Here is a 19,605-nt window from a genome sequence, read left to right as displayed (position 1 = left end):
ATGCTCATCCAGTGGAGTCATTATACTGAGGATCCTTTAATGAAAAGAAAGCTCTTTCCCCAAGGAAAGAGCAAAACTCTAAAGCAAAACTGTGCTTGGCAGGTTTAACAAAGTTCCAAGGAGGCCTGCATACCTGGTGTGGAGTAAACCAAGGAGAAACTAGTAGGACATGTCATCAGAGAGGCTGGAGGCACAGATTATGGAGGGCCCTGTAGGTCCTGCTGTATTCTGGCTTTTACTCTGATTAAGGAAAGCCACTGAAGGGTTTAAAGATATAAGTAAAATAATCAAAGTTTCATTTCAAAAGGATCACTCTGGCTACTGTGTTCAGAAAAGCGGAGAAGCAGCAAAGAGACCAGGAAGGAGACAACTAAAATAAGACAGGCAAGAGATAATGGTGGCTTAGAGAGAGAAGCAGCAGGTGAAGATACCAAGTTATGGTTGTATTCAGACTTACAGTAGATTTTAAGATAAATACAGGACATACTTTCGTTATACATTATTTTGAATCAGAAGTGGGAGTATGAGAAAGAGGAGCCAAGAATTTCTATAAGGTTTCAGCCAGAAAAACTGAAAGAAGGAAGGAGTTATCACCTGATAAGACAAGGGAGACTGGAATAGGAATAATCATTGGGGTGGGAGAGCAAGAAGGATGAGGGGTTCAGTTTTGACTTATTAAATGTGGGATATTTACTTGGGAATGTTGACTTGGCAGTTGGGTACACATGTCTGGAGGTTAGGAAAGAGAAGCTGAAGGTAACATTTTTAGTTTGAAATGTATGATAATTCTAGCTGGAGGATAGGATGAGATTACAAACACTACATATAAATATAGAAGAGGTTAAAACATAGAGCTCTGGGATACTGCCTTATTTTTTAGAAGTTGGGGCAACAAAACAGAACCAGCAAAAGAAACTGAATATAAGGAGTAGTGTCCCAGAAGCAAAAGAAAAAAAGGTTTCAAAGATAAGAAAATTATCAACCATGTCAAATGCTGCTGCTACTACAACCAAAAGGATTAAGACTGAGAAGTGACTAGGGAATGTATCAGCAAGGAGGTCATTAGGAATCTCAACAAGAGTAGAGTAAAAAAGAAAAAAACCCGAAGGTAATGGATCCAAAAGAGATAGCACTGATGACCACAAAAAACTCATACAGAAAACAGCACCTGAAGAAAAGTGTGGTGTTGAGGGAGGTTTGTTTTTTTTTTTTTAAGATGGGATATATTTCAGCATATCTCTACACCAACAGGAATGATCCAGTAAAAATGGGAAGCAGTGATGACGCAACTCATTGGCAGGCAGGAGACCAGTATGAATACGGAGGCAATGCAATGTCCTTGACAGCAGGGAATAGAACCAAGGGCAGAAGAATAGAGGCCATAGTCATAGCATAATACAAAATCCAGACAGTGTAGGTAGAGAGGCAAAACTTTTCTTCTGATTGTTTTCATTTTTAATATACAAGAAGCAATGTCATTAGCTGAAAATGAAAAGAAGTGCTCAAGTTTTCAGGAAAGATGTAAAATGGTCATTGAGGGGAAGTGGGAGAGTGATTCAACCGGGGAAATGTACTACAATTACAGAACTGTGGGCAGCATGAAGGGCCCTCCTTAGGTCTGGTCACTGGTCATGAATTTACCAGGAGACCAGGTCAGCAGTGTTGTTTTCCTCAAGCTACACTCAAGGTGACATACAGGATAGACTAGATGCAGAACTGAATTGGGGGAGGAGAGGCAAATTGCGAGAGGAGTACAGCGAAGAAGTGCTATAGGGAAATGACGGTGTACAAAAGGTAGAAACTGTAACACGGACCATGGATTCAAAGCATGGACACGGCAGAAGGGGTACTTGTGACAGTAAAAAAAGGTGGTGGCAGCAATGGGCTATAGGTCCCAGACACAGAAGTACTGTTTAAGTGGGGATAATTTACAGAAGAAGCTGGAAAGGTACAACGTTGGGGTCCTGGTGGAATGCCTGAAACTGAGTCGTATGAAATAACCTTAATAAACTAAGGGAGGGTCTAGTTAAAAAGTTCTAGAATTACTTTAATACTAAAGCAAAACCTCTCCTTGGACATAGCCTGAAGATGAGGCCAACTGGAAGGTGAAGAGAATGTAATAGAAAAATTGTATCACAAAAATTGTAGGTAGAAGATTCCCAGACATGGAATCCCCAAAAAACCCATTTCCAGCACTTCTGAAGAAAGGGTCCACTTTGAACTGCCCAATTCAGAAGGCACCAAAGTCAGATCATAACGGGATGAGCCATGTTAAAATCATACCTTTCCCCCCAATCCCCTTTCCTCAATGAGCTGGACCCTGGACAGGTGAATTGGACAGCATTTTAAAAAGGTAATGGTAAAATAAGAGACATCTACCAGGACTCCTGCTCCAAAGCAGGCTTCTAGATCTCAAGAAGTTCTGAGCTAGAAAAGCTCTAAATTAAGAGTTTTAACAATGAATATTATACTGAACTGTGCCTTCTAACAACAAAATAAGACTATTACTGACAAAGGAGCACAAGAATTTTTATTATCTAAAAGTGACTAGAAAAGCTATCTGATCTTCCTAAAAGCTCATCCACAGGCAGGGAAATCCTTAATCTACAGGGACAGTTTAAAGGTATAGGGTGAGAGAGTTGTTTTCTGCGTAAACTTTATCAAATCCCATCCACTACACATAACAATTCCACAAATATCCATGGGTTCCCACTATATGTAAGAGCAAAATATACTCAATTGCTCAATATACACAATATACTCAATGCTCAATTGCTTTATTAAGCAAAAAGTGGGAGAATATTAAGCTAAATGAAACAAAATTATTTTACTAAGTTGTTTTACTGAAAGATGCCTATAATAATTCAATCATAAAGATTCAACTGGAAATCTTAGCATGAATTTGTAACTGGGAAAGAGAGAAAATGAAAATATCAGCACTCATGGGTTAGTCATTTTCAAAGACACCTAAATTTAATATGAAATTATCTAAGGCTTTCTAAGAAAAAGGGAGGTTTGTTTTACTACAATCCATTGTGACTAAAATGCATTTGCAGGTATTTTATGGTGTCTTGATAAAGACAGCTTATTACCAAGTCTTTTGGCTTGCAGTTCAGAACTCCCTTTGGATGGGAGCCTACAACTCTTTCAGCTAAATCCTGCTCTGTTCATTATTTGTTAGTATTATAGAAATGTTCGAGTATTCTTAAGCTTTGAAGTGAGGTACCAGGACACATAAAGTTAATTATTAATACGCTAAATTCCAAGTTTCTCCACATGGTATGCAAAAAACCCAGAATAAATTCCCTCACCTAACTAGGAACTAAGGAATAAGGATAAGCACACATTTCACTTCTTTCTTCTCCAGAATGCACAGGGAACCCATAATGTTCCCCCTCCAAGATAGATCTAAAACATCACAATCATTTAATATTCAATAAAATGTTAAAATATTTCATGGGAATGGAGATTAAGAACATTGTAACAGATGAATACCAATATGCATTTCCAATTGTGAGAAAAAACTTGATACTTTCTTAATCTACACAAATTTGAGAACAGCTATAATATGCTTTTTATCAGCATCATTTTAAAAAAAAATTTTTTTTAATATTTACTTTTGAAGGAGAGAGAGAGACAGAGTGTGAGTGGGGGAGGGGCAGAGAGAGAGAGGGAGGGAGAGAGAGGGAGGGAGAGAGAGACAGAGACACAGAATGTGAAGCAGGCTCTTCAGTGCTGACAGCTCAGAGCCCAACGGGGGGCTAGAACTCACAAACCATGAGATCATGACCTGAGGTGAAGTCAGACGCTCAACCGACTGAGCCACCCCGGCGCCCCTATCAGCATCATTCTTAATCACTATTATATCTGACAAAGGAAACACTTTGTATAGCACTCTCAAGGGTCCCAAAAAAACTTTAGGAATCAACAAATTTCCTACTCCCATCCTGAAATAATACACATACCCTGAGAAAGAAAGCATCAACATTTCAAATACTCCAACAATTATAAAATGGTAAGGTTCTGGAATTTATTTAGACTCAAAACACTATAAAATCCTCCCAAGTAGTAATAATACTTTGAAAACACATTATTTTTTTTAAGTTATAAAAGCCTAGTCATTATGGGTTATTTCTTAAAAAAAAAAAGAAAAAAATTAAAATGTCTCAATACTCTTCACTTGATCTTAGCCAAAAGGCCAAGAAGCGATAAAATGTCTCAATACTCTTAACTATCAGGAACTCTGATGAGGAAGTTCGTTTCCAAACAAAATACACCAAGCATTTTTTACTCAACATATCACAGCTTGCATACACTTTCAAAATATTGTTTTCCTTATTAGAGAGGGGGACAAGGGAGGGAGGGGTGGGGAGGGTGTGTGGGGGGAGAAGGCGGGGGATCTCAAGCAGGCTCCACACCCAGTGCAAAGCCATATTGGAAGCTCAATCCCATGACTCTGGGATCCTGACCTAAGCCCAAATCAAGAGACACTCACCTGGCTGGGCCACCCAGGCACCCCTTGTTTACACTTTTTTTAAACATCACTATTAGCATCCACTGTTAGGTTTCTTATCAGCACCAGACTATCAGCAGTATATTGTCAAAGTAACTCTTCCTACTAGAAACATACATTTAAAGAAAAACTATCATAACCCTCTACAACTAAAAATTAAGGAATTACTTTCCATATTACTCCCAAGCACAGCGACAAAAAGTAGCCAATAAATCTAAAAATCTGAAGGCTCTATATGAAGGTACGTATTTTTTCCAACAATGTGTAATGTAAGGTGTTAACAAGTCAAAAGGGTCCACCTAAAATGAAATGTTATCTATAAAAAAATTATTATCCTACATTATTTTGTAATAATCTAAACTGACTTTGGAACACATCGATTTGGCCTTCTGATGAGGCCAAATAAAATAAGCACTGTTTTGGAGCACCTGAGTGGCTCAGTCAGTTAGGCACCCGACTTTGGCTCAGGTCATGATCTCACAGCTCATGGGTTAGAGCCAACCGCGCGCCCCCCACCCCCCCCCCCCCCCAAGTCCAGCTCTGTGCTGACAGCTCAGAGCCAGGAGCCTGCTTCGGATTCTGTGTCCCCCTCTCTCTCTGCCCCTCCCCTGCTCACACTCTGTCTCTGTCTCTCAAAAATAAATAAACATTAACAAAATTTTTTTACATAAGCACTGGTTTTTTTAATCCTATGTATAAAACAAAAAGAGGCAATGCAACCTTACATTCAGAATAAATTCAATACTACAAATAGCATTCTCTTTTTTAGTAATCAGTTTCATCACGGTCGCAATACTAGATAGAAAAGCCTAAACATGGAACCATGAATTATTACTAATAGTCCTTCCCTTTTCAGCATGATCAAGTCAATATTGCATTTATTTGCAAATGGTGGCTACAAGGTCAAATCAAACTTCTGAATAGGTGCTTTACTGAAAACATTTCTTGTAGAAAAGGAATCCACTGTTTTTCCTTGGAGATTTTTAAAAATAGAAAATGCTGTATAGCAAAGATTACTTACAGAAAACAACCGCAAGTACATTACTCTTCAATAAATACACTGTACCAAATTTATCCAGTGGGGAAGAAGGAGAAAATAAAAATACTAGGGTGTTAAATGTCTTCCTCCCTTCATTTTAAAATGTAGATTGCTTTTATTAAACAGACAATATGGAAATTCATTGTCTCAGCCCCATGAAGTTACTTATTAACCATTAAACAGACTGTTAGGGATCTACACTTCCTGCACTCCACCTGCCATCTTTCCCAACTTTAAGTAGGCAGCAGGGGTACAAGACAGTCCCAACTTGCAACATCGATCATGAGGAAAGAACTTCATGCTCAGGTTAAAGCCATAATTGTGGGTTTCGTTTGCTTCTAGAAACTCAGCAACCAACTCAGGTGCTAGTACATAATGGGTGCTTAATGAATACCGGTTGAATAGGGTTTGATTGGTGCAACAGTAGTTTTCCTTTCCCCCTAACTTTAGAGTTCCCTCTAGATCAAAAAGCAACTTAAGACCAGGCCATCACGGTCCCCCCAAAGCCCATAAACTTCATTTATTCGTAAGGAAAGAGAATGTGGGGGGGGGGGTCTCAAAAAAACAAAATACAAATCACTTCTTTAATTTCTTCGCTCTTTCAGAAGAAAATCAGAAATAGCACTTGTTTTTAAATAACAGAAAATGTCTACCAACTTCCCTCAAAATGAAAACTTCCACATTTCAACCATATTTTCTACACTTGTAACATGGAAAACTGATTATCAACACTACGTATAGGTTGGGTAAAAGCAAGAAACACGAATACAAAGAAAAACTACATGTTGTCTGCCAACGGTTTTTCCTCGAGTCAAGAGGGTTGTATACCTAAATTTTACTAGCTCTGAAATCAGTTTCGAGGTTTCAAGATTCGCTCATTCATTCAAATACTTTACTGAGCACCTACTATAAGCCAGGCACCTTAACAAAATGTGTCAATTCTGTGAACTGAACCTCAGCACCAAATTCCCGTACAGAAGCTTATCATCTACAGTTACAGCAGCTAAAGAGAAATCCCAATGTTGTTTCAAGTACACATGAAGTCAGGCCATCGGGGCTCCTTTTCAGCTATGAATGCGGCATCAGCGAGCCGCTACCTACCACACCCGTTACCAAAAATCACAACTCAAGCAGCAAGCGCTCGGTAAGACAACCTGTAAGAGTAACACGAGCTTCTCCGAGGAGGTGGTCAGTCAGGGCTTTCTCTCCGGGGCCCAAAGAGAACCGCGGCGAGACACGCGGGCTGAACGCGCCGCACGCCTCAGGCGAGAGTCGGGGCTCCGGAGGCTGGGGGGGGCTCCCCGCCCCCCCCAACTCTCACCTGGAAGACCCCGACCTTCTCCGCCCACCCCCTCGCGCCTTCCTCCTGACTCCCAGACCTGCAAAGTTGGGGGGGAGGGGGGTGGTCTTTTCATTTCCATTTTACATCAGGCGGGCGGTTGGCTCCCTCAGCCACCCGCCTGCCGTGAATTTTGAACTGAGCATGTAACCATTTCTCAGAAGGAAAGGGAAGAAAAACCAAAGGCAGGGTCCGCAGGAAGACCTCGCCCAGACCTGAAAATGGAGCCGCAGGCTCAGCCCGCAGCGCGCGGGGGGTAGGGCCGGGCCGCGCTCCCCACCGAGCCCGTGGCGACGGGGGTTCGAGGCTGCGGGCCCCCGCCCAGGAGGCCGCGAGGGCGAGGGGTGGAGGCCGGCGCTCGCCCCGGACCGGCGCTGCACTCACCGTCGCCTTTGTCTCAGCCGCCCGCTCCGGCCGCAGCCGCTCTCGGTGCCGGCTCCGCGGCTCCTGCCACCCCCACGCCCGCAGCTGCGCTCCCCGGCGCGCTCGCCGCTTCCTGGCCCCTCCCTCCCCGCCCAGGCTCGCGCGCGGGCGGAGCGAGAGGCGGCGCGCGCTCCGAGGAGCGAGGGAAGACTGTGCCGCCGCGCAGCTGCCGCCGCGCCGGCCCCACCCCTTGCCCCGCCTGGGCGTTGGACTCAGCCCGCGACCCCCACGACGCGCAGCGCCAGCAGCTGCGCCCGTTGGGAAGCCCCTTCCAAGGAGAGACAAGGGCCGAGAGCGGGGGCTGGAGCCCGCGCGGGAAAGGACGTGCCGGAAGATGGCGACCAGGTCTGGGTAGGAGCGGACGACAGCCCCTCCTCGCCCTGCGCCGGGGGACTGGCAACGGTGGCTCGCGCCCCCTCCCTGGACCGCGCGGAGGGGAGGTGCCTGCACTCGAAGTGCGACCGCGAGCGCTGCCAGGCTGGCCGGGGTCGGCGCTGAGCCTTGGCACCGCTTGTCGGTTGGAAGTGTTCGAGAGACAGATACCCCGAAATCAAATTCCTGGACCACAGCTTTTGCTTAACGTCGGAATCGTTGAATCTGTCATCAACTAACTGGCTTTTACGGCCTAGAACTTACACCTGACATTTGAAAAGTGTGAACGTACTCGTGTCCTGGATCTCTGAGTCTTATTTAGCTGTACATTTTATATATCCCAGAAATCAGACACACCTAAGAGTGCCCATCTAGCAGCCAACATTCCACCAAAATGACTACAATAACTTTTCAGGCCTACCGCACTTGGAATATCATATAATACACACGTCTTCTCCACCTAGATGGATTATATTCGTGCAATATTAGTGGGTTTTTTTCTAAATGTATAATTCTCCCTTGCTCAAAAAGCAGTTCAAGACCTAGCCACAGTCCTTCTAGCTAGTTGCTCCGAACAAATACTTTGTGGAGTCCTTGGCTCCTTTCCTTCTCTCATCTTCACCTCCAAGCCTTCGAGCAAGCCTGCTAGTTGTACCCTCAAAATGAATCAGAATTAGACTGCTCATCACCTGCATTATTTCCATTTTCTCTTGTCTGGATCATACTTCAGTGGCCTGCTAAATGGTCTCCCTGCCCACCATTCACTCAGTCCCTTGTCAGAACAACAACCAGAATAAAGAATACTCTCTTGGGATGCCCGTGTGGCTCAGTGGGTTAAGCATACCACTTTGGCTCAGGTCCTGATCTTGGAGTTTGTGACTTCCAGCCCCGCACTAGGATCTCTGCTGTCCACGTGGAGCCTGCTTAGAATCTTCTGTCACCACCCCCCCGCCCCGCCCACTCCCTGCCCCTCCCATGTTTGTGCTCTCTCTCTCTCTCTCTCTCAAAAATAAATAAACACTTCAAAAAAGAATACTCTCTTAAAAGTCAGCTCCTGGCTTATCTGGTCAAAATCCTCCAGTAGCTCTCTTTCACTGTAAAAGCTAAGGTCTTTATGGCGACCCACAAAGCCCTTGCTTTGCCTTTGCCCCTCACCTCTCCCACTCCAGCTCCAACCATCCTCCATCCTTTGTTGCTTGAATGTTCCTGACAGACTACTACTTAGGGCCTTTGCAAGAGTCATTCCTTCTGCCGGGAACATTTTTCCTGTGTCTACTTTCCCTCGTAACTCCTTGCTCAAATCTCACCCTAACTGCGATGCTTAGCCTGACCATGCTATTTAAAATTGCAACCACCCCAGGGTGCCTGTGTGGCTCAGTTGGTCAAGCCTCCCACAACCACTCAGGCCATGACCATGGGTTTTGTGAGTTTGAGCCCTGCATGGGGCCATGTGCTGAGAGCTCAGAGCCTAGAGCCTGCTTCACATTGTGTCTCCCTCTCTCTCTCTGCCCCTCCCCTGCTAGCACTCTCTCTCTCTCTCTAAAATAAATAAATGTTAAAAAATAAAATATATTGCAACTTCCCCAACCCCAACTCTCATTCCTTCCTAACTTGCTCTTTTTCTTTTCTTTCCATGACAGTTTATTTTTTATTTATTTTTAATATATTTTTAAGTGTATTTATTTATTTTGAGAGAGAGAGAGAGTGAGCAGGGAAGGGGCAGAGAGAGAGGGAGAGAGAGAATCCCAAACAGGTTCTCGCTGTCAGCACAGAGCCCAATGCCAGGCTCAACTCAAAAAGGAAAAGATCATGACCTGAGCCGAACCCAAGAGTGCGATGCTCAACCGAATGAGCCACACAGGTGCGCTGTATGATTATCTTTTAAAGTCCATCTTCTCCAATACAAGATGAAATTTTGTTTTGTTCAGCTGATGTATTCCACTGCCTAAAGTAAGTGAAAAAAAAGATTTTTAAATCCCGAAATGATAAAAAGCTCAAAGAAAAAAAAATAACCCAGTTTTTTTTAAACTCGCTCTTGTCCCAATTTCTCAGTTAACCATAGATCCTTATCTACATTATAATTTAAGCATTTTTTTTTTTGTAGTTACCTGAGTGCAGTGAAAACTTGCCATTTAATGCAGTTTTTCTACCCATTGATATACTGGTATCCTATTTCACTAAGTAGGAATAACTTGTTACACTAGAGACAGATTTCTGGCCTGAAATTCAAAGGCATATTAATTCTAAAAATTTCCCAGGACAAAAAAACCCAGGAAATTCCTCTAACTGCATGTGAATCTATAATTATCTCAAAAATTTTTTAAAATGTGGGATGCTAGGGGCACCTGGGTGGCTCAGTCAGTTAAGCGTCCGACTTCCGCGCAGGTCGTGATCTCACGGTTCGTGAATTTGAGCCCCCGCATCGGGGTCTGCGCTGACAGCTCAGAGCCTGGAGCCTGCTTTGGATTCTGTCTCCCTCTCTCTCTGCCCCTCTCCTGCTCACACTCTGTCTCTCTCTGTCTCAAAAATAAACATTAAGAAAAAAATTTTTTTAATGTGGGATGCTAAAAAAACACAAAAAACAGAAAATTCCTGAATTATAGCAAATGTAGGTGTTTTTTTTTTTTTTTTAGCTTTGTTTATTTAAGTAATCTCTACACCCCATGTGGGGCTCAAACTCATAACCCTAAGATCAAAAGTCCCATGCTCTTCCAACTGGGTCAGCCAGGTACCCCACAAATGTAATCATTTTGTGTGAATGTCTTAAATAGTAACATTTCCTATCATTTATTCATAAAGGTTAATATTCATTATGTAAACATTCATTTTCAAGTTTCCCATATTATGTTTATAACACATCACATGCAATTGATTACCCTGATAATATCTAATTTCAGTTGCTACAGCTATTCATACACCCCTCTTGTCAATAGAAAAAGAAAATCAATTAAGAATACAATTCTTAAAAGATACCTTCTGTATGAAAGTCTGTGTGTGTAATTATCTGGTATTATATTTATAGCATATTCTCTGTATGTATTTATCTCTTATGATTTAAAACAATTTAAAGCTACGATTATCCTTATAGTTTAGCTTTTTTTTATAGAATTAAATGGACTCCTTTTGTTTAAAAACCACTGATAATGTGTTTCATCAATGTCAAAACATGGCTTGTAATTCCAATAATACTAAATAATTTTACTAGAGTTAATATTATGATGCATCTCTACTGTCCTTAAAATTGTTACCAAGTAAAATCTTACTCCAAAGAACAGGTAGAAAATAGACACTGTTCATGCTTTATCTACTTAACATACACTGAAAACTCTGCTAAAATAAACCCAACCATTGTACTACAACAGTTTTGTTGTAGTACGAACTGTTTTGCACACTTGGTAGTTCATAGAAAAGAAAATGACCTCAACAAAACTAACAGTATATTTGTGCCATAACAAATGGAAACGTTAACGCAAAGAACAACAGCAAGAATGTGTTTGTCTATCACTACTCATGACCTCACAGCTGCCACATTGACTTGTTTCTGCAGTCTATAATTAGTTAAATACATATCCCTTTAAACATGTAAACACATGAAGTTTTTCTAAAAGTATGGTATTAATATTTTTAAATTACTTTCCAAAATTTGATACCAGCTATTTCTCACATAGGAGACTACAGTCTACACTGCACTATATTACTACTACACTATCGTCTACACTCTAGTTTGTAGTTCAAACTCTACTACAAAATAAGCTGGATGACCCTGAGCAAGGTTCTTAATCTTTCTAAACTCATCCTTTCTTCTAATTTAATGGGACCATAGTAGTACTTACCTCCAAGAATCACTGTGAGAAATCCATGAGAGAACTCAACCAAAGTTCTTAGCCTTGGGCCTTGCACATGCCAAGTGCTGGTAAATGCTAGCTATTATCATTACGCAAGCATATAATTAAGCTCATTGCCCTATATTTTTATACTGAGAAAATGGCTCATAATTGGCACCAAACGGGATGGTTTGAGTTCTACATCAAGATAGTATAATATGCAATTAAATGAACATTATTAAAGAGGCACTCACATTTCTTCTACCACCACTATGTGCCAGGTACAGTGCTTGATAACAAAGGAAGCTAAGAGAAATAAGGCTCAGACTTAGAACATCTTTATGGTTCAATGACATACAGTAAGCAAATAACTACTTTCAAAGTAGTATAACCATACTTCCTGGTTTGTCAGGAACACCTTTTATCCTGGCTTACTAGTTATTTGTGCCTCCTTTCATTCTCATGTGTCCAAGTTTGGACAATAAATTATGTGGTCACCCCTAACTAGAAGTATGTATGATGACACGCTCAGAATACAGGGAAGAAACCATCAGTTGTGTGTAAAGCTCTAAAGACTTACATTGCTCCTTGAAAGAAACATTTGAATTGGCCAAGTGGACCAAATGAAGGGGGAGAGATAGAAGGAAGATCTCATTTTTATTACTCCAAGTCAAAACCACAGAGCGTTTGCATACTTGTTAATAAACTTAGTAAATTCCCTTGACCAGTGTTAACATCGATTAGTTTGGTGATTTCATATTTTTTTCCTAAAGACATAACAGAACTACTCCAAGACACAAACAATATATAACACATATTCATTTCTTGATACAATAAATAGCTATTATGTACCCATGGTCTGTCTTTGATGTGATAGAAGATACAAAAAAATTGTATAAGACACAGCTAAGCTGCATAAGATCTAGTAGCAAACACCAAATATCTTAGGTAATAGTCAACAAGATAATGAGACACAGAGCACATGAAGTGGGACTTGGGGAGACTGAGAAAAATTGGGAACCACCTGGAACTTACTGAGAAAAGGGAACCTTACCAATTCAGAGAAGGATCATAATCCATGGCCCTTTCTGTGACTGAAGCAGCCAAAAAGGTAGAAGAACCTGAGACAAACTTGGCTTCACACTTTTACCCAGAGCTGCTCCTTGCTGATCATCAAACCACAAATATTCATTGAATGCCTGCTGTTTGCCAGGTAGCATACCAAGTGCTGTGGGAAAACTTAGTCTAAAGCATGGTCTTTGTCCTTAATGAAATGTCACACAGCAACATTTGAATAATTAGACACAGTACCCTTATGAATGTAGTTGAGGAGATCACTGAGGTCTGTATTGTCAGAAAAGGTTCCTTAGAGGGAAGGAATTCAAGGTGGGTCTCTGGGAAAGAGGGAGTCATATCAGTGTTTTCTAAACTGTGGATCGCATACCTCTGGTGGTATGAGGTATGATTTTAAGTGATATGCTTAACAGCAGCAGGGATGGAGGGGGTGAGAACAGGGAGAGGTAGTTTGGGGCACATGCATCTTCAACACAGCCTGAGATGTACAGTTGACCCTTGAACAACGCGGGGGTTAGAGGCATACTTGAAAATCCACATTTAACTTTTGATTCTCCCCAAAATGAACTAATAGCCTATTGTTGACAAGAAGTCTTGATGTGGAGAACAAAGACAAAAGAAAAAAAATTTAACTTCCTTACATCTTACAGCCCAGTGACAAGGACTTGAGATAGACAGAGTGACCTTCCTCAAGGAGATTAGCTGCCTCGTTGTTAATACTTTGCTAAAGGCAAAAGGCAACCTCAGCTTGACATTATCCCAGCCTCCAGGATCCTGTATATCTCCTTTAACATATAAAAATCCCTTTGGAAACTTCCTTTATCTCTACCCCCACCCCCAGATATAGATAGATAGATAGATAGATATTAACATATATATATATGTGTTGATGTTTGTTTATTTTTGAGAGAGAGAGCATAAGTGGGGAAGGGGCAGAAAGAGAGGGAGACAGAATCTGAGGCAGACTCCAGGCTCTGAGCCATCAGCCCAGAGCCAGTCGCGAGTCTCAAACCCACAAACTGCAAGATCATGAACTGAGCCAAAGTCAAATGTTTATCCAACTGAGCCACCCAGGCATCCCTCAAGATATATATGTTGGCAATCATCCTTCAAACATATGGCCCACTGATGTACATGTGAAGGGTCTCACGACTAAGGTTTTACTAGACAGTAATAAATGACCTTCTAACAACAGCTAGCCCCTCAAGGTCCTGGAAACCTTGCTTCCAAATTCCTTAGAGACTTACACTATCCCTAACACCATTCCAACTTGAAAGTATATAATCAGCCACTTCTCACAACCCCAGTGCAGCTCTTTCTGCCCGTGGGTCCTGTCCCCATGTTTTAATAGAACCACCTTTTTTGCACCGAAGACGTCTCAAGAATTCTTTCTTGACCATTCGTTCCCAAACGCAACATTTCACATCATTACCTATAAGATAAACAGTTGATTAACACATATTTTGTATGTGATATGTATTTATATATGTATTTACATTGTATTCTTACAATAAAGTAAGCTGGAGAAAAGAAAATGTTATTAAGAAAAGATGAAGGAAGGGGAAATACATTATGGTACTGTACTGCATTTAATGAAAACAATCCGTGCATAAGTGGACCCACACAGTTCAAACTCCTGTTGTTCAAGAGTCAACTGTAATTGCATTACGGACCCTCAGTTCAAAACAAAAACCCCATATGAAACAAAACAAAAATAAAACAAAAAAAGCGTTAGGAATTATAATAAAAATGCCCCTGGGGACAACCAGAGAAGAAGAAAGGAGCCTTTTGAGAATAATTCTGCTACATCAGGTTAGAGACTACCAGTAACTAAGAATTACCTTTTCTTTTTTCTTACAGTGAACACTTACATATGGCAGGTAATTCAGATCTTGCCCATATAATAGTGAGAAAAGTTTCCTCTATACATTTGTTAATGTTAAAAATATGAGTCAGCTAAAAGGAACCTCTCAAGTAAACAACAGTAGCAATAAAGAGAAAGGGGATGTGTCACTTAGGAGCGCACGAAGTTGGGCAAGCAAAACCTCAGTAATTGGCATTTCGTTAAAGGGGAGTTCCCAAGAAGAGCAAGAGCCACAGTGGATTTTGAGCTGAGTATTGGCAGGTTGGCATATGAGAGTGGGGAAAGAAAGAGTCCAAAAGGCAGGTTTCCAAGAGAGACTGAGGTCTGCACTGTGCTGGGGGGAGGGGACTACTCCCTGCACCTTGAGGAGGCTCTTTGGCTCAGAGGAACCAGCAGAATTGGCCCCAGTGACCTGTTAGGAAGACATTCAGAAGGCACCAGTGGGACTCCCACCTCCATGGTTTCCTAGGGCTTCAGCAAGAGGGGACATAGAAGCTCCAACATACCTTAAAATGTCTGGACACCACTGCCCTTAAAACTGATGGGTCAGAAATGTTATAATTCCACCTAACACAGAGATCTACTTGTTGCTTTCACAAAGAAAGGGTTTTATATATATAATTTTTTTAATGTTTATTTATTTTGAGAGAGAGAGAGAGAGAGAGAGAGAGAGAGAATAGGGGAGGGGCAGAGAAAGAGAGAATCCAAGGAGGCTCTGATGATGTCATTGCAGAGCCCAACATGGTGCTCAATCTCATGAACTGTGAGGTCACGACCTTAGCTGAAACCAAGAGTCAGACACTTAACCCACTGAGCCACCCAGGCGGCCCTCACAAAGAAAGTTCATGATGAGTAAGATTTGAGGGTAAAATTGGAAGAAAGGGAAGGTAATACACCAGGATCTTTCACAACCAATTCTCATTCCTTCCCTGGCAAATGTTACTACCTGAAAGAAATTAAGCTCTTGCTTTTGTCCCTGTGACTAGCTAAGCTAAGTAGCTGGCAGAATTCTGATACTTTGCTCTGTGCCACTGCCACTGTGGTAGCATACATGCCCTATATAATCCCTAGGACTATAGTGGGCAGACTGATGAAAATAGATCACCCACTCCCCCCAATATTCTATGCCCTCATTCCTGGACCTGTGGCTAGGATGAGATAGTCCCATGATTATGTTATGTTATATGTCATAGTTGACCTGAACAGAAGATACTCTGGGTGAGTCTCATCTCACTACAAGAACCCTTAAAGCAGAGAGTTTTCTACCACTAGTGGCAGAAGGAGAAGTCAAAGAAATTGAACTCATGAAAGAGACTTGATGAACCATTACTGGCTTGAAGATAGGGTAAGGGGTGGGCACATGACAAGGAATAGAATCAGTCTCTAGAAGCAGGGAATGGCCCTTGGCTGACAGCCAGCAAGGAAACAGGGATCTAAGTCTTATATCGACAAGGAGCATGAACACTGCCAACAACAATAATGTGCTTGGAAGCAGATTTTTCTCCCAGAGTCTCCAGATGAGAGCTCAGACTTGCAGGCACCTTGATTTCAGCCATGTGATACTGTGAGCAGAGAATTCAGCAATGACTTGCTGGACTTCTGACCTACAGATAATATGAGCTAATAAATGGGTGTTGTCTTAAGCCACTAATAGTAATTTGTTACGCAGCAATAGAAAACAAAACCACTGTTCACTGAATTAACTCTTCTCTAGACAGGATGTGAGGTGGTCCTCCAGCCTTGAGTGTATCTGAGTTTCCACTCTATGGTCAATTCACAAGACAAATAGATCAATACTCAGGCATTAGTAAACAATTCTGGGTTATTTACGATTATATAGGGAGGGGAACCACGGGAAAAGACTGGAATCTCTGATAATTTGGCATATGAGGGACTTAAGTTTTATTTTCATTTGGGTAAAAAAGAAAATCAGATCTTATTTTGAAGTAATTGGCTGGTAAGACCTCATAACAGTGGGTGATATTAGAATTTCTGGTAGCATATGGTGCCAGTCTCTGAAAAGGAAAGGCATTTTAGAGAGTTCTCTAGTAAAAAGAGAATGATGTCTGAAGTCAGGCAGATATGATTAAGTTTTATTGACAGACAGCTGAGTGTCTGATCATGGGCTTGTAGGAAATTTTTTAAACTCTTTGAGCCCCAGTCTACCTATTTTAAAAGAGGAACAATACTTATCTCATAAGATTTGGGGAGAATTAAATGAAATTTAGTTCATGTAAAATCTCAGTGCCTGCAGCACAGCAGACTATCAATTAATTTGTCCCCTCTATTGGAGTGGAAATTTTTTCGCAACTTCCTTGTAATGTTTTTAAAGTAAAAGTAACTAAATTATAGCATATACTAGAGTAATGCTATCTTACAGAAATATAATGCATGCTACACATGTAATTTCAAACTTTCCAGTAGCCACATAAAAATAGTAAAAATAAGCATATAAAATTAATTTTAATAATATGCTGTTTAACCCAATATGTAAAAATACTGTCATTTCAACATGCAACCAATATAAAACTGTATTAATGATAAATTTTACTTTTAACTAATAAACTAAGCCTTCAAGGTTGTTTATATATTTGATACTTACAGCACATCTGAATTGAATATAGTCATGTTTCAAATGTTCAATTTTGGCATGTAGGTAGTGACTATGGTACTAGACAGCTCAAATATTTCAAAAAATTCTCCTTTATTCTTTCTTAATTCTAAAATAAACATGAATAGGTGATAAATAGATAATTATAGATGTATGAGAACACACATGCATATACATTACACTCTGGCATAAACTAAACAGGTGTTTTTTTGTGTGTTTTTTTTAAACCATCGGTTCTTAGTTACAATAGTTGCACTGCAATAAGAGAATTAAGGTATAAGTGGCTTTCTAATTTCAAATTCCAAAAATACTACAAATCAGAGCTATATAGCCAAAGTAAAGTAAGTACAGGCAACCATGATAGCCAGGTGAAAACAAAATCCTGTCTTGCACAAAAGAATACAGGTTGGCTTTTAAAGTAACTTTACTTGAGGGTTATATATTCATTTTCTTTGCTTTTTCTTTCAAGACACTGGACTAGACTTTTGGATTCTACAAAGCTTGTTTCTTCTTTCTAAGTCAGTATCTCCATTATTGAGAATGAGAACTAAAGCATATTGGAAATGGTGGGAAATAGGAGTAATACACAATAGCCACCTAAAGACTCAAAGAAAATCTGTAACACTTCTACTAGGATCTTCAAAGATGATTCAGACAGTGATCTTGCCCCTAGGGTGGATACCGTCAGGCAGGAAAAGAAGAAAAAAACCCCAAAAAACAAAAACCAACAGAACAAATTCAAACATGGGTAATACAAGGTACAACACTGAAAGAGACTGAGAGATACCAAAAAACATACCATGAGTATATATAAGAACAAAATCCTATTCAGTGGCAGTGAGGGAAGGTTTCCTAGATAGGTATCCTACACGAGAGATTTTTTTTTAATCTTTTTATTTTTAAAGATTTTATTTTTAAAGATTTTAAAAATCTTTTTATTTTTTGAGAGAGACAGAGAAAAAGGGAGAGCAGGGGAGGGGCAGACAGAGAGAGAGAGAGAGAGACAGAGACAGAGACAGAATTCGAAGCAGGCTCCAGGCTCTGAGCTGTCAGCACAGAGCCTGACACGGGGTTGCAAATCATGACCTGCAAATCATGACCTGAAACAAAGTCGGCTGCTTAACCAACTGAGCCACCCAAGGGCCCCAAAAATGGTTTTTAAAGAATAGTTAATAGGGCTCCATGTAATTCAACAGATATATGCTGCCTACCTACTGTGCAGCAGGTCCCATAGAAAGCAATAGAGCTACAGTGATGGAGGTCTACGCTTAAGCTGTTGGGCTGGGGATGGAGAATAGTGGAAGAAAAGCAAAAACCAGAAAAATGTCACAGCTGTGGATCCTAACAGCTCTTGGCTCTTCATACCACCTCTGACAGCCCCTTGTCTCTGAACTCTTCCCAAGTTCTGCCTCTTGTACCCACAAACAATTTCTGGCTTCTTTTCTGTTTCTGACCCTCCACGTACAATCAGACTCTTGGTCTTACCTTGTCCGCAGGCCAGCCTGGCTGTGGGGTGAGTGTTTCATCTCTGACCCCTGCCCTGCAGCCACATGCAGACTCTGCCCACCCTTGCTCTGGCTCTAGCTGTAGTCAGGAAGCTGCTGAATCAAGAAGCTGTCACCACAGCTTCCGGCTCCAGCTTTACTCTAGCGTGAAGAGGAAGTTGGGCAGAGTTAGGTAAGTATTATCACAGAGATAGTTTGGGTAGAAGACGTTTGACTCAGTCTGTAGGGATCCTATTCTTAAAAGATCAGATGCTTGAGAGGAATTATCCAAAAAAGAACGGAAGGATCCGATTTTTTGGCATGGAAGAACCAAACGAATGAAATCAGGGAGAGGTGAGAATGTGGTGCCTTTAGGTAACTAGGGAATGAGTGCAGGGTCAGAGAAAGGAGCCTCTTAGGCACCGAGACAAAAAGATGCTGCACCTGCACAATGACATTACACTGTACTAAGGAGTCTGGCTTTAGAATATGGAACAGAATATGATAGTAATAAGTAGGGCAGAAAGACAAAATGCACGAATGATATTGCTTTAAGAATAAAGTGTGTATATATGGCCATGTCGTTAAAGTATCACATATAACCTTTGAACTTCAAAATATTCCTGCTTCAATTACTTCCTTGATAAGCTCCATATAGCATTCGTCTGTAAAGGATAGTATGAGAAGAGTTGAAATGGAATTTTTTCAAGTTTATTTATTTATTTTGAGTGAGAGGGAGAGAGAATCCCAAGCAGACTCTGTGCTGTCAGCATGGAACCCAACACGGGGCTGGATCCCACCAACCATGAGATCATGACCTGAGCTGGAATCAGAGTTGGGCACCTAACCTACTGCACCACCCAGGCGCCCCGAAATGGAATTTATAGTACCTGCATGATTGTTTTATATTCATCTGTGTGTTTTTAATAAATCATCAGTATTGCAGGGATTGATTTCTTCCTGGTTTATTTTCCATTACTATGAACAGTTTTGTATTTACAGTATCTCCTTATGAACAGAAATTGCACACACGTGAGATTCAACGGGCACTGTCAATTCAGT

The 19,605-nt window shown here is 41.1% G+C and overlaps 1 protein-coding gene and 1 pseudogene across 6 annotated transcripts in view; both read right to left on the bottom strand.

Moving 5' to 3' along the window:
* Positions 1–18,646, bottom strand: part of CDC42SE2 (CDC42 small effector 2) — a 172,824-nt gene extending 154,178 nt beyond the window's left edge. For 4 of the 6 annotated variants that reach the window (XM_042983523.1, XM_042983505.1, XM_042983520.1 and 1 more), the window contains exon 1: positions 7,276–7,379. The gene's annotated coding sequence lies outside the window, so the exon portion shown is untranslated. Of the gene's footprint in view, positions 1–7,275; positions 7,380–11,764; positions 11,817–13,941; positions 14,017–18,544 lie in introns of those variants that run through there. The other 2 variants (XM_042983516.1, XM_007087791.3) reach the window with 2 other exon arrangements.
* On the bottom strand, positions 4,124–4,210 carry LOC122232451 (annotated as a pseudogene).
* Positions 18,647–19,605: the final 959 nt, after the last annotated feature.

Source organism: Panthera tigris, chromosome A1 (assembly GCF_018350195.1).
Source record: "Panthera tigris isolate Pti1 chromosome A1, P.tigris_Pti1_mat1.1, whole genome shotgun sequence".
NCBI lineage: Eukaryota > Metazoa > Chordata > Mammalia > Carnivora > Felidae > Panthera > Panthera tigris.
Note: the sequence above shows the minus strand (reverse complement) of the source record. Positions and strands in the feature narration are given on the sequence as shown.